Source organism: Tupaia chinensis, unplaced genomic scaffold (genome assembly GCF_000334495.1).
Source record: "Tupaia chinensis unplaced genomic scaffold, TupChi_1.0 Scaffold147980_1, whole genome shotgun sequence".
Lineage (NCBI taxonomy): Eukaryota > Metazoa > Chordata > Mammalia > Scandentia > Tupaiidae > Tupaia > Tupaia belangeri.
Window position 1 is genome coordinate 558,548 of NW_006207830.1, and position 15,405 is coordinate 573,952.

The following is a 15,405-nucleotide window of genomic DNA, read 5'->3' on the forward strand; positions in this document are numbered from 1 at the left end:
CGGTGGCTTAAAACTCATGCCTGGGGCGTGTGCGTGCGTGCCCAAGATCCCGAGAGGAGAATGCAGGAGAAGGGATTGCGGTGTGACCATCCCCCCTGGGGGATGATTTCTCACTTTCTGTCTCCCTGTCTCTGTCTGTCTGGTGAGTGCATGTGCCCTATAATGAAAACCTCTCAAAAAAAATAGGATTTTTGTGTTCAGTTTAGCATTTTACAAGTGAAACAATTCTGCACGATAGTGAGGTCCTTATGTCTTGGTAAGCTAAAGGAGAATGGAGCAGAAGTCACTGGATTTGCGGAAGTCAAGATGCTTGGCACTAAGACTTTGGATAGGCCATCTCCAAGATGCTGAAGTCTTTCAAGGTGATGAAAGCCTTACAGTGGATGGGAGTCTGTGGTCTGGCTTTTAGATCCTCCAGTGGATGATGGGAGGTTGGAGGGTAAATGTAGTCAGGACCTGTGGAAGGTAGCATAAGTGAGGGTGGAGGAGTAATGGTCTGGATGCAGCATTAAGGGAAGAGCTTGTCAACCCCACCTCCCAGTCTGAGTGCCTAGAACTGAGCAGCAGCCATTTGAGAGGGGTAGCGGGAGAACTGGTTTTTAGAAGGATAAATTAGTTTTAAGTTAAGAATTCCTCCTGTATTAAAATTAAATATGCAGGAAAGATTATTTAGAATGTGTCAGGGGCTCCAGAGCACACAGTGAAAGGTAGAAAAAGTCTCAAAGAGCAAGGGGATATGCAGGAGATGGTCTCATGAGAAAGGATGGCACAGGGTTCAGCACATGGTGTAATGGTTACATTGCTGGACTCCCACATAGCCGATCACAGTTCAAGTCCTAAACCTGACAGCTTAAAATTCATGCCAGGAGTGAGTGCATGTGTGCCCAAGATCCCAAGAGGAGAATGGAGGAGAAGGAATTGTGGCAAGGCCATTCCCCCTGGGGGTAAGTGTTGTCTTTCTGTCTCTCTGGTGAGTATGAACTCCCTGTAGTAAAAGCAAAGAAAGAAAGAAAGAAAGAAAGAAAGAAAGAAAGAAAGAAAGAAAGAAAGAAAGAAAGAAAGAAAGAAAGAGAAAGAAAGGGAGGAAGGGAGGAAGGGGAGAAAAGAAAGGCACAAAGTGGTGATACCAGAAGCAGATGTGGGTGGGAGGGTTTGTGCCTCAAATTAGCAGGGCCGTTCATCTACTGCAGAGAGCTTAGGGTTTCTCAGTCTCATTATTTGTTCTGGTATGTTTCAGGTCATACACGATCTTTGTTCTACACACCTCCTCCTGCGCCCCAAAACAGAAGTGAAATTGTTTATTGCATGAGTGTGACATCTGAGCAAAGTGGTTATGAGCTCTGTACTCCATAGACCAATGGCTTACAAGGATGTGTATGGGCTAGGTAAGCACTTCTACAGAACTTTTTTCACTAAAGTTTGTCCATCACACATATAGGGCTAATACATAGTGGCAGCAAAATGGATGAAATCCATGTGCCTCAGAGGCAACCTCCCTGACATGGGACTGTCTCATTTTCCCACAAGCAGGACCAGTGTAAAGCCTGAGCACATGCCTGCAGGTAAGATGGGTCTCAGATTGCTTATCTGATTCATGCTTGAGTGAAGGGCTAATCTTCAGTGCTTTGCTCTCTTGCAGCTCTCTCTACGCAGGAATCTGTTTGAAAACCATTAGGTAGGAGGTGAGATTTGCCCAGTCCCTCTATTTGACAGGGACAGCCCAGCCTCTACAATGTAGGGACCTGAAATCTGCCACCCCAGGCATCTGGGGTGACTTCTAGCTGAACACTCCCTTTGCCTTCTCAGTTTACGCAGCTTGCCTGCAGGCTGGATTCTTGCTCCACAGAACTCTGCAGCCACCCTGTTTGGGCCCCTATTCTCTTGGCCATCCTTCACAAGCTGGGTTTGAACACAGATTTTTGGGATGCTGTCTAGTGACTTTCCCTCTGTGCCACTTTGCTGCAGCCTTTGCCGAGACTCAGGAACCTCTCTCAGATATGCTAAGTGGCCAGTAAATCTGTCATTTTTCATTTGTTTCCTTTTTTTCTCTACAAAGACTTTGATGAGAATGGTCTTGTGCAACTGATTTCCCTCCAAAATGCAAATGGTTCCTGGGATCTGAATGAAGATCTGGCAAAGGCCCTGGGGATGAATTTGGAAGATATGAATGCTGTTTGTCCTGCTGAGGTGAGACAAGGAAAAAGAGAAGCAAGAAATACTTTGGGGTATTTTTTGTTTTGTTTTGATTTTTAGATTTTTTTTTTTGCTATAGGGCATGTGAACACATGAGAGAGACAGAGAGAAAGCAAGGGAAAATGAGAAATCACCCCCCCCAGTGGGAAAAGCCATGCTGTAATCCCTTTTCTTCTATTCTCTTCTCAGGATTTTGGGCATGTATACACATGTGCTTGGCATGTTTTTCAGGCCACTGGGTCTGAGACTCGAACCCATAGAGTTGGCCAAGTGGGATCCAGCACCTTAACTACCACACCACCTGCCAGCCAAAAACATGTATGATTTTGTTTTGAGGAGGCGAGGTCAGTTGTGAGAATTGAGATAGATCAGAACCCAGCTAAGAGAGGAGAATGTAAGGGCCATAGACTAAGTTAATTTCTGACAGGAATTTTGAGTTATGTTAGAGCAAGAGAACAAGAAATTAATGGGCTAGCTAGTAGGAGTTGATGGTTTAGAGTGACAGCAAAGTGAAAGTAAAAATCCTCTCCTACTTTATATTTCCTGCTACTCATCTTAATTATATAGCTAATATTACATGGCGATTACTCTGTGCCAGACACTGCTAAGCACTTAGCCCTCATGATATTATTTATTCCTCACATCAATTAAATAAGGAAGATTCTGCTGGTGTCTACCCCTGGGCTTGGCGCTACTATGGAAGAAGCAGAAAAAATGAGACAAAAAGATAGAGTAGAAACGGACATAGGCAGCCTGAGCCTAGGTAGCCCAAGCAACTTGTGCCGCCCAGATGAACTGGACGTCTTTATGTATAGTACAAGGAGACATTACACATGTATGTTTTACAACACTTCATACATTGATTGCCAGGTTACAGACAATAAGAAGCAATTAACAAATCTATGAGGGCTTAGTCATACCAGGCCAGGTGTACCCCTTGGTGATAATCCCATCAAGAGAAAAATCTCATCTTCTTTTCTAATGCAGAGAACTAGCTGTTAGGTGTGGGGAAGGAGCTAAAGAACTTCTCCATAAGGAGTATGCCACCACACCCAGAGTAGGCTAAAGAACCTTTCAGATACGGAGCAGGGATTGGATTTTACTAATTGGGGTCAAGATGTTTCTTGAAGTCCATCAGATATGTCTGATGGAATGCCCCTAGCAATTTCCACCCTTGCTCTGTCTGTAACCAAGGTCAAGGAAAGACAGGTTACAAAGTTCTGCCAAACCCCAAAAGAGCACATGGTGTTTGCTCAGAGCATGTCCCCAAACCTCAGGCTCTCTCTCTTAAATGTGTCCCCACAAGATTCTATTCAAATAATTGAAAGGACAGTTTATAAACACTTGGAAGAGAATAGAGGATCACAGAGTTCTAGGTTAGATTCACTGAGGACAAATCATGTGAGAATGCCATTTCCTTTCTGATATGGTTACCAGGCCAATAATCCAAGAAAATCAAGAGCTCTGGTACATCTGAACTTCTGTAAGGAATTTGAATTATTTTTAATGATGACTATATTGACTGAGTACAACTAATTAAACACCCATAACACTGGAAAATGAATTGATTTTAAACTTTAAGTAGATTTTTGACCCACCAGGTTCTGAACTCTTTGGAGACCCAGATTCAGATGAAGATATAGACCAACACTTTCCTATTTGTAGGTGACAAAACAGAGAGATAAAGTATTAAAAAGAGAATGAGATCTGGCAGAGGCCATGCAGCCAACACAGGCAGAGCCTAAAAGAGCTGCCTCTCATGTCTAAGCAAGGCTTGGCTGAGAAGAACTGCAAGCAAGGCTAACAGTTACAAGCTCAAGATTTCAACTGTGTTTGTTGTGCTGGTTTGTGCTGTTTTTTTCTCAGCCTCTCTGCCACGGGTTTTACTGTCATTACGGTACCCTGCAAGGGTAAAATAACACCCCCAGCCTTACTGTAACTTTACAATAAAACCAACTAATAATCCTGAAAGAATGCTGACGCCTAAGGTGGCGGCAAATGGAAATTATTCTGTGAGACTCACTCTACCTGCCTGAAAAATAACAATAAAGAATGCTGAAGTTTCTCTCAGAGTCACATGTACACAATAATCTTTAAGACAGTCATTAAGCTGTTCACAAGACCACATGAGGCTCACCCTCTTAGCTGTAGATTACCCAAAGATAATATAGATGTTCCACTTTAGTATTTATTAACCATGTCTTTACTTAACTAAATAAGATTTCTATTTAGGCCTCTGGCCTGAGGTTGAAGTTATCAAGTGGGCCTGGGACTGAAGTTATTAAGCTTGCTGAAAACCCCCTCACCCAAAAGACTCTACCCAGTAATCAAGATCTAAGAAGACAAATGGACTCTCACCTGGAGAACTGTGACTGTTTATACCTGATCAAACAGAACAGAAATCATGCTTTTGTTATTGTCATGTTTTGAATACCCTGTTTTTTACAGTAAAATTTTTTATTTCCCCCTCACCCCTCCTACTCCTGCAAACATCCCTCAATAAATATGTATGTCTCCTAGTCATAGATTCTGTAGTCTTGAGCTTGCTCTGACTGTAGTTTGCTGGGAACATGCTAAAGAGCATTGAGGTCTCTGCCTGAATTTCTTCTCACCTGCATGGCTTTCTGTCGAATTTCAACCCACCCTGGCTGGAGCAGGTCTCCGGCAGAGATCCCCAAAGACCTCCAAGCAGTGCATTGCAATTTTTACTGAAAACGGTAGCCACAAAAACACTTTGTAGGTATAAAAGTCAAGGACTATTTTTGGTTCTACATTCCCACCTGTACAAGTAGACAAGAGAATCAGACTCACTTAAGAGCAGTTGCACATGACAATCAGAGGTATTAGATGCCTAGAAACTTGTGTGAATCAGCATATTTGAAGGCAGGGCAGCGGGATGATCTGATAGCTACTGTATTCCTAGGCCATGGCAGTAGAATTTAATAAGTGCATTTGCCTCCATATGGGACTGCTTAAAGGAGACATATTTTAAAAATCATCATGATACTTTCTTTTGGACTAGGCAAGTAAACTTGGAGGTACTCACTGATGTGATGTAAACAGTCCTCTTAAGAGAGAACGAAAGGAACTTAGAAATATAATCTGAAATAAGGCTACCCAAAGGGAACATGAGAGCTATTTCTAAATTTTATTTATATTGTTAAATTTATTTATTATTTTCAGTTTGTTAATTTATTCCTTTCACAGAGAGAGAGTGCACACCTAATGGGGTCTTGGTGCCATGATCTGGCCTCAGCACTGGCATATGCACACATCCTGCACATACAGGAAGTCCCTGCAGAGTGTTGCCTCGGCCATGTTTACAGATTTTAAAGGCCATGATATAAAAGAGGAACTTCTCTTGCTCTGAAGAGAAATCCCAGAACTGAAGCTGGGAATAGTGGGTTAAAACTCAGGATACTGTGTTCTACCCTTGGGCTGGGATTTTCTATTGAGTAATCATCGCAGTATGACTAAAATCCAAATATCTAGTCTTTAGTTCCACTTCCATCATTTGCTAGAAGACTAAATTTGGCCAAATCATTTGTTTTGTATGAATCAACTTCTAATATTTCCTTGTTTTGTTTCATTTTTGTTTGTTTGTTTTAATTAGGGTTCACATAGAAATCATAAAACCCCCCAAAATCAGAAAATACAAAGCAGCTTTGCATGTGTCTTGCCACAGCTGGGTAGTTCTTGTTCATCATGCTCTAGGGATTTCTAGTACTCTCCTGGTAGTTACACTGGTCTTGAACGTTAAGCTCCTCCCACCCTCAAATTCAGTATATTGTCACAATGGGGTCTAAGACCTGGCATTATGCCTTGCACATATCAGATGGTGGTCAAGAGAAACTGGGTGAGTCCATTTAGAAGTTTGGAGGCTGGTAAGTGAGGAGGGAGTGAAGCTGTCTGCCTCCCCGAGGGACTTTCTTCTCCAACTGAGAGGCTTCAGGGAAGTCTCTGCCTGCCACAATGTGTGGATTCTTCAGACTGGGCCACTATCTTGGCTGTGCTCTGGCTGGATTCCTATGGCAAGGACCTTAGGTGCGAGTAGGAGCTTCTGGAAAGGAAGGTTGTGGCCTGGATTTGCACCCATGCAGGTAGGAGCAAAGTCCTAAGAACAATTTACTTCCAGGCACTGAGCCTCCATGCCAGGGAGGGTCACACGAGACAGTTCCATGGTCACCTTCTACTTCCTGACTCAGACCTTTTGTGACCTCCCAGCTAGTTCTTCCTTTGGCATGATGAGGGTGAAATTTTCAGCTGGGGTAGGGAGATATGGATAAGGGAGGAAGGAGACATGAAGAAGGACTGTGAACAGCAAGAAGAACACAGGGTGGCATTTATTTGCTTCATTCTCTGCACCCAGCTGGGTCTAAGACTGGTCTTGGAGCATTTTCTTCTTGAATGTTTGTTATCCCACTGCTGCTGAGTTTATGAAGCAGAGGACATTAAGGGAAAGGCTGGGCATCTAGCAACATCAGGAGTCCTGAGGAAAGGTCTCAGGGGAAGGGACAGAGAAGTTTAGGGGACATTGGAAGGAGAATGTTCCTTCTTGGTGCAACACCTCGGCCCTCATTCTGTTCTCTTCTCATCACAGGTGCTGCCATGCATGGGCTCGTGAAAGCTGCTAATACTTTCCTGAAGTCATCCATGGATCTGGCCATCTTTTCACTCTGAAGATCCCACCAGAAGAGAAGTGCCTTACCTTGACTATGTCACTTCCTTTCCTGCCCTTCTGCTGAGATGTCCTTTCATGTTTTAGATTGCTCCTATCAGTTCCTTGTCAGAAAAATAAAGGATGCTTACTTCTCTTGTCTCACTTGTTTTAGCTTCCCTTTGGGTAACTTTCTTTTCCCTGGCATGTCCCTGCAGGCAGTTATAGTAGCCCCAGAATCTGCTCCTTTTCATAGAGGAATCCAAAGTATCTGTATGCAGTAAATGCTCCTCCCAGGCCTTCCAGAGTGACAGCAGGAAGAACAAGTGACATAGACTCCAGGCTGAAGGTTACAGAATTGATGTTAAATTTAGATTTTTTAGTAATTTTTTTGTGGGTGAGTTGTATAAAAAGAACAAAGTTGAAGGCATAACATTACATGAATCGAAACATCGTATGCCCCCACGTAATATATATCAAGTGTCCACACTCTATCACTAAAACTGATTGACTAAAGGATATAGAAACACAGTAAATGGATGTGAATACCAGATATAGTGTATGTGAAAGAGTAGAGTCTGAGGAAGGACATTTAGAAGAAAAATAGAGAGGCAAATCATTAATGGGACAAAGAAATATGGTATTATCTGTTGAAGATAATTTTATAGTTTTATCAACTGGACTAGGGAGAAATGTTTACATGTTGAAATATTCACTTTGTAAGCTAAATAACATGATTGAATGTATAAAAGGAAATGAAATAAAAATATTTTAAAGAAATGTAAAAAAGAAAAAGAAAATATATTACAAAGTCTAGAAATAAGCCCAACAACATACAGTCAACTAATTTTCTACCAGGATGCCAAGACAATCCATTGGAGAAAACACAGTCTTTTCAATAAATGATAATATGAAAACTTGTTATCTACCTGCAAAAGAATGAAACTAGACTCCTCTCTCTCACCATTTACAAAAATCTGCTCAAAGAATATTAAAAATTTAAATTTAAAGGCCCAAACCATAGAAGAACTTGAGGAAAGTATTGAGTCATCAAAAGTCATGATGTATTTTTCTGTTTTTCTATGCAAAATTGAATCCTGACTTTTCCAGCAACCAATACAGGGCAAACAGATATTGGAGTAAGCAAAGATTTCTTAAGTAAGACTTCTCAAGCATGAGCAACAGCACCAAAAATAGATAAATAGGATTACATCAAGCTAAAAAGATTCTGGAAAGCAAAGGAAGTAATATAGAAAATAAACAGAAAAACCACACAATATGAAAAAAAATATGTGCAAGCTATATATACGTATGTGTGAAATGTGTTGATTGAGTTTTCAGAAAAGTCATGAAGAATTTTTCCTGTGCTTCTCTATGCAAAAAATATATCACAACTTTTCCAATAACTTGATGTATATAATGTGTGTGTGCATGTATATATATATATATATATGTGTGTGTGTGTGTGTGTGTGTGTAAGTTTTGCCATAGGGTGCATGCACTCACTAGAGAGAAACAGAGGAAATATCCTCCTCCCCCCAATGGAGGATGACCCTGCCCCAGTTTTTTCTCTTCTACTCTTCTTGTCTGGCATGTTTTTGAAGCTGCTGGGTCCAAGGCTCACACCATGCAATTGGCCATGTGAGATCCAGTTACTATAACCTCCATGATATCTGGCTGGTTCTTGAGCTTTATTCTGGTAAGAGATTAATAACCAGGATATATAAGGAACTGAGCTCACTATTTTCCCATTTTTCAATTGTTATTAAGTTGTAGGCTTTTAACAAATATATATTTAACATATACATACAATGAGATATTATTCAGCCTTATAAAAAGAGTAAATCTTGGAGCCAGCCAGTGGGGTGGTGGTTAAGGCAGCTGAATCTCACATGGCCAACTATGCGGTTCGAGTCTCAGACCCAACGGCTTGACAAACATGCCAGATACATGTGCATGTGTGTCCAATATCCCAAAAGGAGAATGGAGGAGAAGGGATTGTACTGGGGCAATCTCCTCTTGGGAGTGACTTCTCACCCTCCCTGTTTTCTTTCTCACTTTCTTTCTACTCCCTCCCAACCCCAAGGGAGTGCATGCACGCTCTAACAAAGCTTTTTCAAACATAAAAATGGAAATTCTGCCATTTCTGACAAGACAAATGAAGTTCATAGATATGCCAAGTGAAATAAGCTGAATACAGAAAGTGCATACTATATGAAACCACTTCCACGATCAACCTAAAATAGTAAACACATAAAACAGTGGAGTGGTGATTATCAGGGACTGGAGTAAAGGGAGACAGGGAGTCAAAGGCACAGAGTTTTGGTTGTACGTGATGAATAAGTCTAGAGCTCAACTTTACAGCATAGTGCCTACACCTAAAAATGCTGCTTTGACTATACTTAAAATTTTGCTAAGACGATAGATCTCACATTGTGTTCTTATTAGGAAATGTAAGTAAGTAAGGCAGGAGGGAACTCTTGGAGGTCCTGCATAAATTTATGACAAAGACTGTGGTGATGGGTTAAGGTGGATACACTTACCTCCAAACTAATCAAACATCAAACATCAAATATGTGTAGTTTTAAAATGTCAATAATACCTTAATAAAGTGGCTTAGAAATCAATGATTGTCAGTTTAAAAAGAAAGAACTGTGACTACAGCGTACACAGTCAGTCAGCATGCCAACCAACATGTGCAAAGGTTGGAAGGACATCTCAGGTGTCCTTGCAGTTAGGTTTCGATGTGATTCAGGTTCTGCCATCAGATAACGCATCCTTGAGATGTGGGTGAGGGGACTGAACCATGTGTGGTGAGGCAGGACGGAAGCACTCTCACTTTCCTGTGTGGACCGCACAGTGTGTTGTACAACTCTAGCTGCTGGCTGGGGATGGCTTCCAGCACCACAGGCCATTCTGAGCCACATTGGCCTCAGAGGCCCAAGTCTCTATCACGGATTTGGGTGCCATTCATGGAGTCAATCTAGATCATCTCTTTAACTAGCCAACTCCTTCTCTCATTTAATATTCTATAATAAGTCTCTCTTCCTAATCTTGCTGATATAAACCTCCATTTTTAAAGTTATCAGTTCTCTTACCAAATTAAATTGTTGATTAAGTGGGCTGGCAGGTGGCATTGTGACTATGGGCACTGGACTCCCACATGGTTGACCATGGTTCGAGTCCCAGACCTGCCAGCTTGCTTTCTCACTCTCTCTCTCTCTCTCTCTCGCTTGCTCGCTCTCTCTCTGTTCTGCTCTTGTCAAACTAAAATCAGGCACTCAATACGGAGGCGGCACGGGCGGCGGGAGGAGAAAGGAGCGGCCATAGTGCACAGGCCCAGAACTCCTGAGCCACGGCTGCCTTGACGCACCAGAGCGGAAAAGGGAAGTAAGTACGGCCTGGGCCTGTGGGCGGCTGCGGGCTGGTCTCACCAAGGTAGAGGTAGCTGGACAAGTAGGCCTTTGCCACGGTCCAGAGCAGGATGTTGAAGAACGTGGTGTGGTCGCCGGTTCTGGAAGGTGGACGTGGATGAGTACAAGAACAAGTTCTTGGATGAGGGAGACCAGGGAGATGGCCAGGCTGGCCTGAAGATGGCGAGGTGGACTCCTGGCCTGGGACAAGGAAACATGGCAGCTGCCCTACAGGCCGCTCTGAAGACCCCCCCATCAACACCAAAGGTCAGGCAGTGAAGGATGGAGCAGGCAGCACTGTCTTGAAGGTACTCATCTCTTGTAACGCTAATGATATTGAAAAGGCTGTTCAATCTTTGGACAAGAATGGAGTGGATCCCCTAATGAAGTGTATTATAAAGGCTTTGAGAGCCCCTCTGACAGCAGCAGTGTTGTGTTATTGCAATGTCATGAAAAGGCACTTGCTGTTGGAGGAGTAGGGCCCAAGTAGTGTCTTGACTGCAAGGAAAACTGTGTAGTCCACAAATGAAGTTCATAGATATGCCAAGTGAAATAAGCTGAATACAGAAAGTGCATACTATATGAAACCACTTCCACGATCAACCTAAAATAGTAAACACATAAAACAGTGGAGTGGTGATTATCAGGGACTGGAGTAAAGGGAGACAGGGAGTCAAAGGCACAGAGTTTTGGTTGTACGTGATGAATAAGTCTAGAGCTCAACTTTACAGCATAGTGCCTACACCTAAAAATGCTGCTTTGACTATACTTAAAATTTTGCTAAGACGATAGATCTCACATTGTGTTCTTATTAGGAAATGTAAGTAAGTAAGGCAGGAGGGAACTCTTGGAGGTCCTGCATAAATTTATGACAAAGACTGTGGTGATGGGTTAAGGTGGATACACTTACCTCCAAACTAATCAAACATCAAACATCAAATATGTGTAGTTTTAAAATGTCAATAATACCTTAATAAAGTGGCTTAGAAATCAATGATTGTCAGTTTAAAAAGAAAGAACTGTGACTACAGCGTACACAGTCAGTCAGCATGCCAACCAACATGTGCAAAGGTTGGAAGGACATCTCAGGTGTCCTTGCAGTTAGGTTTCGATGTGATTCAGGTTCTGCCATCAGATAACGCATCCTTGAGATGTGGGTGAGGGGACTGAACCATGTGTGGTGAGGCAGGACGGAAGCACTCTCACTTTCCTGTGTGGACCGCACAGTGTGTTGTACAACTCTAGCTGCTGGCTGGGGATGGCTTCCAGCACCACAGGCCATTCTGAGCCACATTGGCCTCAGAGGCCCAAGTCTCTATCACGGATTTGGGTGCCATTCATGGAGTCAATCTAGATCATCTCTTTAACTAGCCAACTCCTTCTCTCATTTAATATTCTATAATAAGTCTCTCTTCCTAATCTTGCTGATATAAACCTCCATTTTTAAAGTTATCAGTTCTCTTACCAAATTAAATTGTTGATTAAGTGGGCTGGCAGGTGGCATTGTGACTATGGGCACTGGACTCCCACATGGTTGACCATGGTTCGAGTCCCAGACCTGCCAGCTTGCTTTCTCACTCTCTCTCTCTCTCTCTCTCGCTTGCTCGCTCTCTTTCTGTTCTGCTCTTGTCAAACTAAAATCAGGCACTCAATACGGAGGCGGCACGGGCGGCGGGAGGAGAAAGGAGCGGCCATAGTGCACAGGCCCAGAACTCCTGAGCCACGGCTGCCTTGACGCACCAGAGCGGAAAAGGGAAGTAAGTACGGCCTGGGCCTGTGGGCGGCTGCGGGCTGGTCTCACCAAGGTAGAGGTAGCTGGACAAGTAGGCCTTTGCCACGGTCCAGAGCAGGATGTTGAAGAACGTGGTGTGGTCGCCGGTTCTGGAAGGTGGACGTGGATGAGTACAAGAACAAGTTCTTGGATGAGGGAGACCAGGGAGATGGCCAGGCTGGCCTGAAGATGGCGAGGTGGACTCCTGGCCTGGGACAAGGAAACATGGCAGCTGCCCTACAGGCCGCTCTGAAGACCCCCCCATCAACACCAAAGGTCAGGCAGTGAAGGATGGAGCAGGCAGCACTGTCTTGAAGGTACTCATCTCTTGTAACGCTAATGATATTGAAAAGGCTGTTCAATCTTTGGACAAGAATGGAGTGGATCCCCTAATGAAGTGTATTATAAAGGCTTTGAGAGCCCCTCTGACAGCAGCAGTGTTGTGTTATTGCAATGTCATGAAAAGGCACTTGCTGTTGGAGGAGTAGGGCCCAAGTAGTGTCTTGACTGCAAGGAAAACTGTGTAGTCCAGCAGGAACTGGATGTGTGCTGGGGAGTGAGAGTCACTGGTTCAAAGACCAAAATAACCAAATGCCACCGCTACCCTGTGGGTAGCATCTGTGTCTCTCAGCTTTGCCTTCTTGCTTCCTTTTTCATACCTGTAAAGAAAAGTACATAACAGTTTTCCTTTAACAAAAACTGGGATGATAAAGAGGGAATGATGTTTCAACAAGAGAGTTTGTTTCATCCTCTCAGACCCATTTTAATAATATGCACACCAGACTGTATATAGTATAATTTATGTTCAAGATTAATTGTGCAATTTTAAACCCTATTGGCTGGGTTTTCGGATTATATTTTTCTTATCTAATACTGAGAGATTTTATCACAATTTGAGGCTAGTTTCCAAACTCATTGCAAGTCAAGAAATATATATTTTTTTAATTATGAGAGATTGGCAGCTACTAACATTGAAAAACTGGACCATACTTCGCTTATTTAAGCAAAACCTGCTTTGGGACCGAGTAGTGGATGAACATGCTGTCAGGTTCCAGCCGGGTCTCTACCTGCCTCCGTGTTACTTTTCTGTGCTCAGAGTCTAGAAATCATGACCTCTCAATTCTTTTGTGATTACCCAGGGTCCAGGGCAAGGAGTCTTGCTCTATACAAGTGCGTCCATAAAATATCAGAGCCTGTTTGCTATGAACATAAAACTTTTGTTGTACTACCCTGACTCTGTTTGGGGGAACTACTACAATTCAGAAAGGATGTGGAAACCTATGTCACTCAACTCTGGGCAGCTCTTAATGAAATACTACTTTCTTTTGAAATATAGCAGCTGCCTTAGACATTATGAGGTGTACAACTATTATTTAATATGCCCTATAAATGTCTTCAGTGTTCTTCAGGGTAATTGGGATGTCAGAAGATTTGGTTCAGAGCCAATCCATTAACACATTCTGTGTTTTATCTCAGCGTTTTCTAAAAAAAAAAAAAAAAAACAAGAAAAAATTCCACACAGCAAAAAATTGTTCACTTTGTTGGACAGACTAAATCGGTTCTCAAGAAATGACCAGTGATTATAAAAATTATTACTGTATAGTAGCTCCAAAAACAAACCACCTGATCATGTGACCAAGACAGAGATCGGCCTGTGTTTATTATTTACATTGGACACCAGTTTCATAGTCACTGACTTATATGAAAACTGGTGCAGAAATTCTGTAAACTCTGCTGTTTTTGACACCTGTGTTTTGTTTTGTTTTGTAAGAATGAGAAACCATAAAAAAAAATGTCGGTGTTGAAAAAAAAATCAATAAATCAATCACGTTAAAATCATTTTAAAATTGTTGATTAATATAAAGTTAAATAGCTGAAATTGAAAAAGGAAGAAAAAGAAGAAGAAGTACAAAAAGGATGAAGGGAGGAAAAAAAGGAAGAAGAAGAAAAGAAAGAAGAGGAAGAAGAAAATTTCATATACAGCTGCAGTTGTAGCAGACAGATGTGATGGGCCTGCTGCTCTGACTGTTTCTCTTTTCCCAGTAACATAGGAACAGGCTGTGGGCCACCAATTAGAAAGAACAAGGATTTTAAAGGTTTAAATATTTTTTCAGTGAGAGTTAAAGAAAGAGGCTACAGTAGAGTCTTCAGATCTTGATGCAGCCCAGGCATCGGCTGGCCTAGGTGTGGCCCAAAGTCACACCAGTGCAAGTGCTTGGCACACTCAGAGGGCTGGCACCTCTTTCCACATGGATACAGTGGAGTCAAATAGAGCAAGGCAGACTCTGGCTGGGCTCTGGCAGATTCCCAGATCTGCTACCTGCTCCCCCTTGCTGGACATCTTCGAGCGGCCTTCATAGGTCCAGCCCCAAATCAGCTTTGAGGACCCCACAGCTCATTGGGAGAAAGCATTTAGTCATTTAGTAAAGCAGTTTTTTCTAGGCCCTAGTTTCAAGTCCCTTGCCATTAGGTTGCTCTCTCCTTATATACTTGGTGTGATAAGGGGACCTTACCCTTGTTGTCTGGCCCAAAATCTCTCTCTGAGTCATTGGTCATGAGCTCAGTCTTCCTGGACTGGTGCTCTGCTTCCTCTTGTCATTCCCTGTGCATCTTATCACTAGATCCAAGTGCAAAGGGGGTGCCCCTGTGCTCTGCCTTATGAATCTCTCTCTTCCTCTTTAGCATAGTCTGAGACATAGCTGAGTCTGTCAAGCAAACAACAATATCTGATTTCCATCACAGAAACAAACCAGTAAGCATCAGATATTTATAGAGGACGCAGTAGAGTGTTCATACAAAATGAAAGACCCATTCAAGATAGATGATTCTAGATGTAGAAATGATACATAGATGATAAACAGGTAAGACAAATAGATAACATGATAGGTAGACAGATGAAAGCTATAATCTCTGCTCACTGAGAGACAGGTGATAGTTCCCCTAGTACTTGGTCCACACCATCTGAAGCCAGGGACTGGTCCAGTATTCTAGTTCAAGTTCGTTATGGGTACCTGACCTATCTCCCAGCAGGGACAGGCTTTGATAGTGGGAGTGGGCACAGACAGAAGCATGAGAGATGGTTGAGGAGCTAGTGATGACTGGGAATGCCAAGTCTCTTAACTAGCGCTTCCACAGACTCCAGTCTCTGAAACTGCTTTCATGCCTGTCTTCCCAGTAAAAATGTAGAAATATGTTTTATAGGGTTCAGTCTTATATTTATTTTACTTTAACTCCTTAGATGGATTGTAACTAACATCAAATTTTTAGTAAACCAAGATGTTTTCCAACCAGGGGGTAAAATGACTTGAAGATAGGAAGGAAGGAAGGGAAACAAGGAGGAAGGGAGACAGGGAGGAAGATAGCAAGGGAGG

General features: G+C 42.6%; 3 pseudogenes; all 3 read left to right on the forward strand.

Moving 5' to 3' along the window:
• Nucleotides 1–6,956, forward strand: part of LOC102485343 (von Willebrand factor A domain-containing protein 5A-like) — a 28,129-nt pseudogene extending 21,173 nt beyond the window's left edge.
• Nucleotides 6,957–7,056: 100 nt separating this feature from the next.
• Nucleotides 7,057–10,781, forward strand: LOC102485778 (actin-related protein 2/3 complex subunit 5 pseudogene; annotated as a pseudogene).
• A 475-nt stretch (nucleotides 10,782–11,256) lies between these two features.
• LOC102486209 (actin-related protein 2/3 complex subunit 5 pseudogene) lies at nucleotides 11,257–12,533 on the forward strand (annotated as a pseudogene).
• The last annotated feature ends 2,872 nt before the right edge of the window (nucleotides 12,534–15,405 follow it).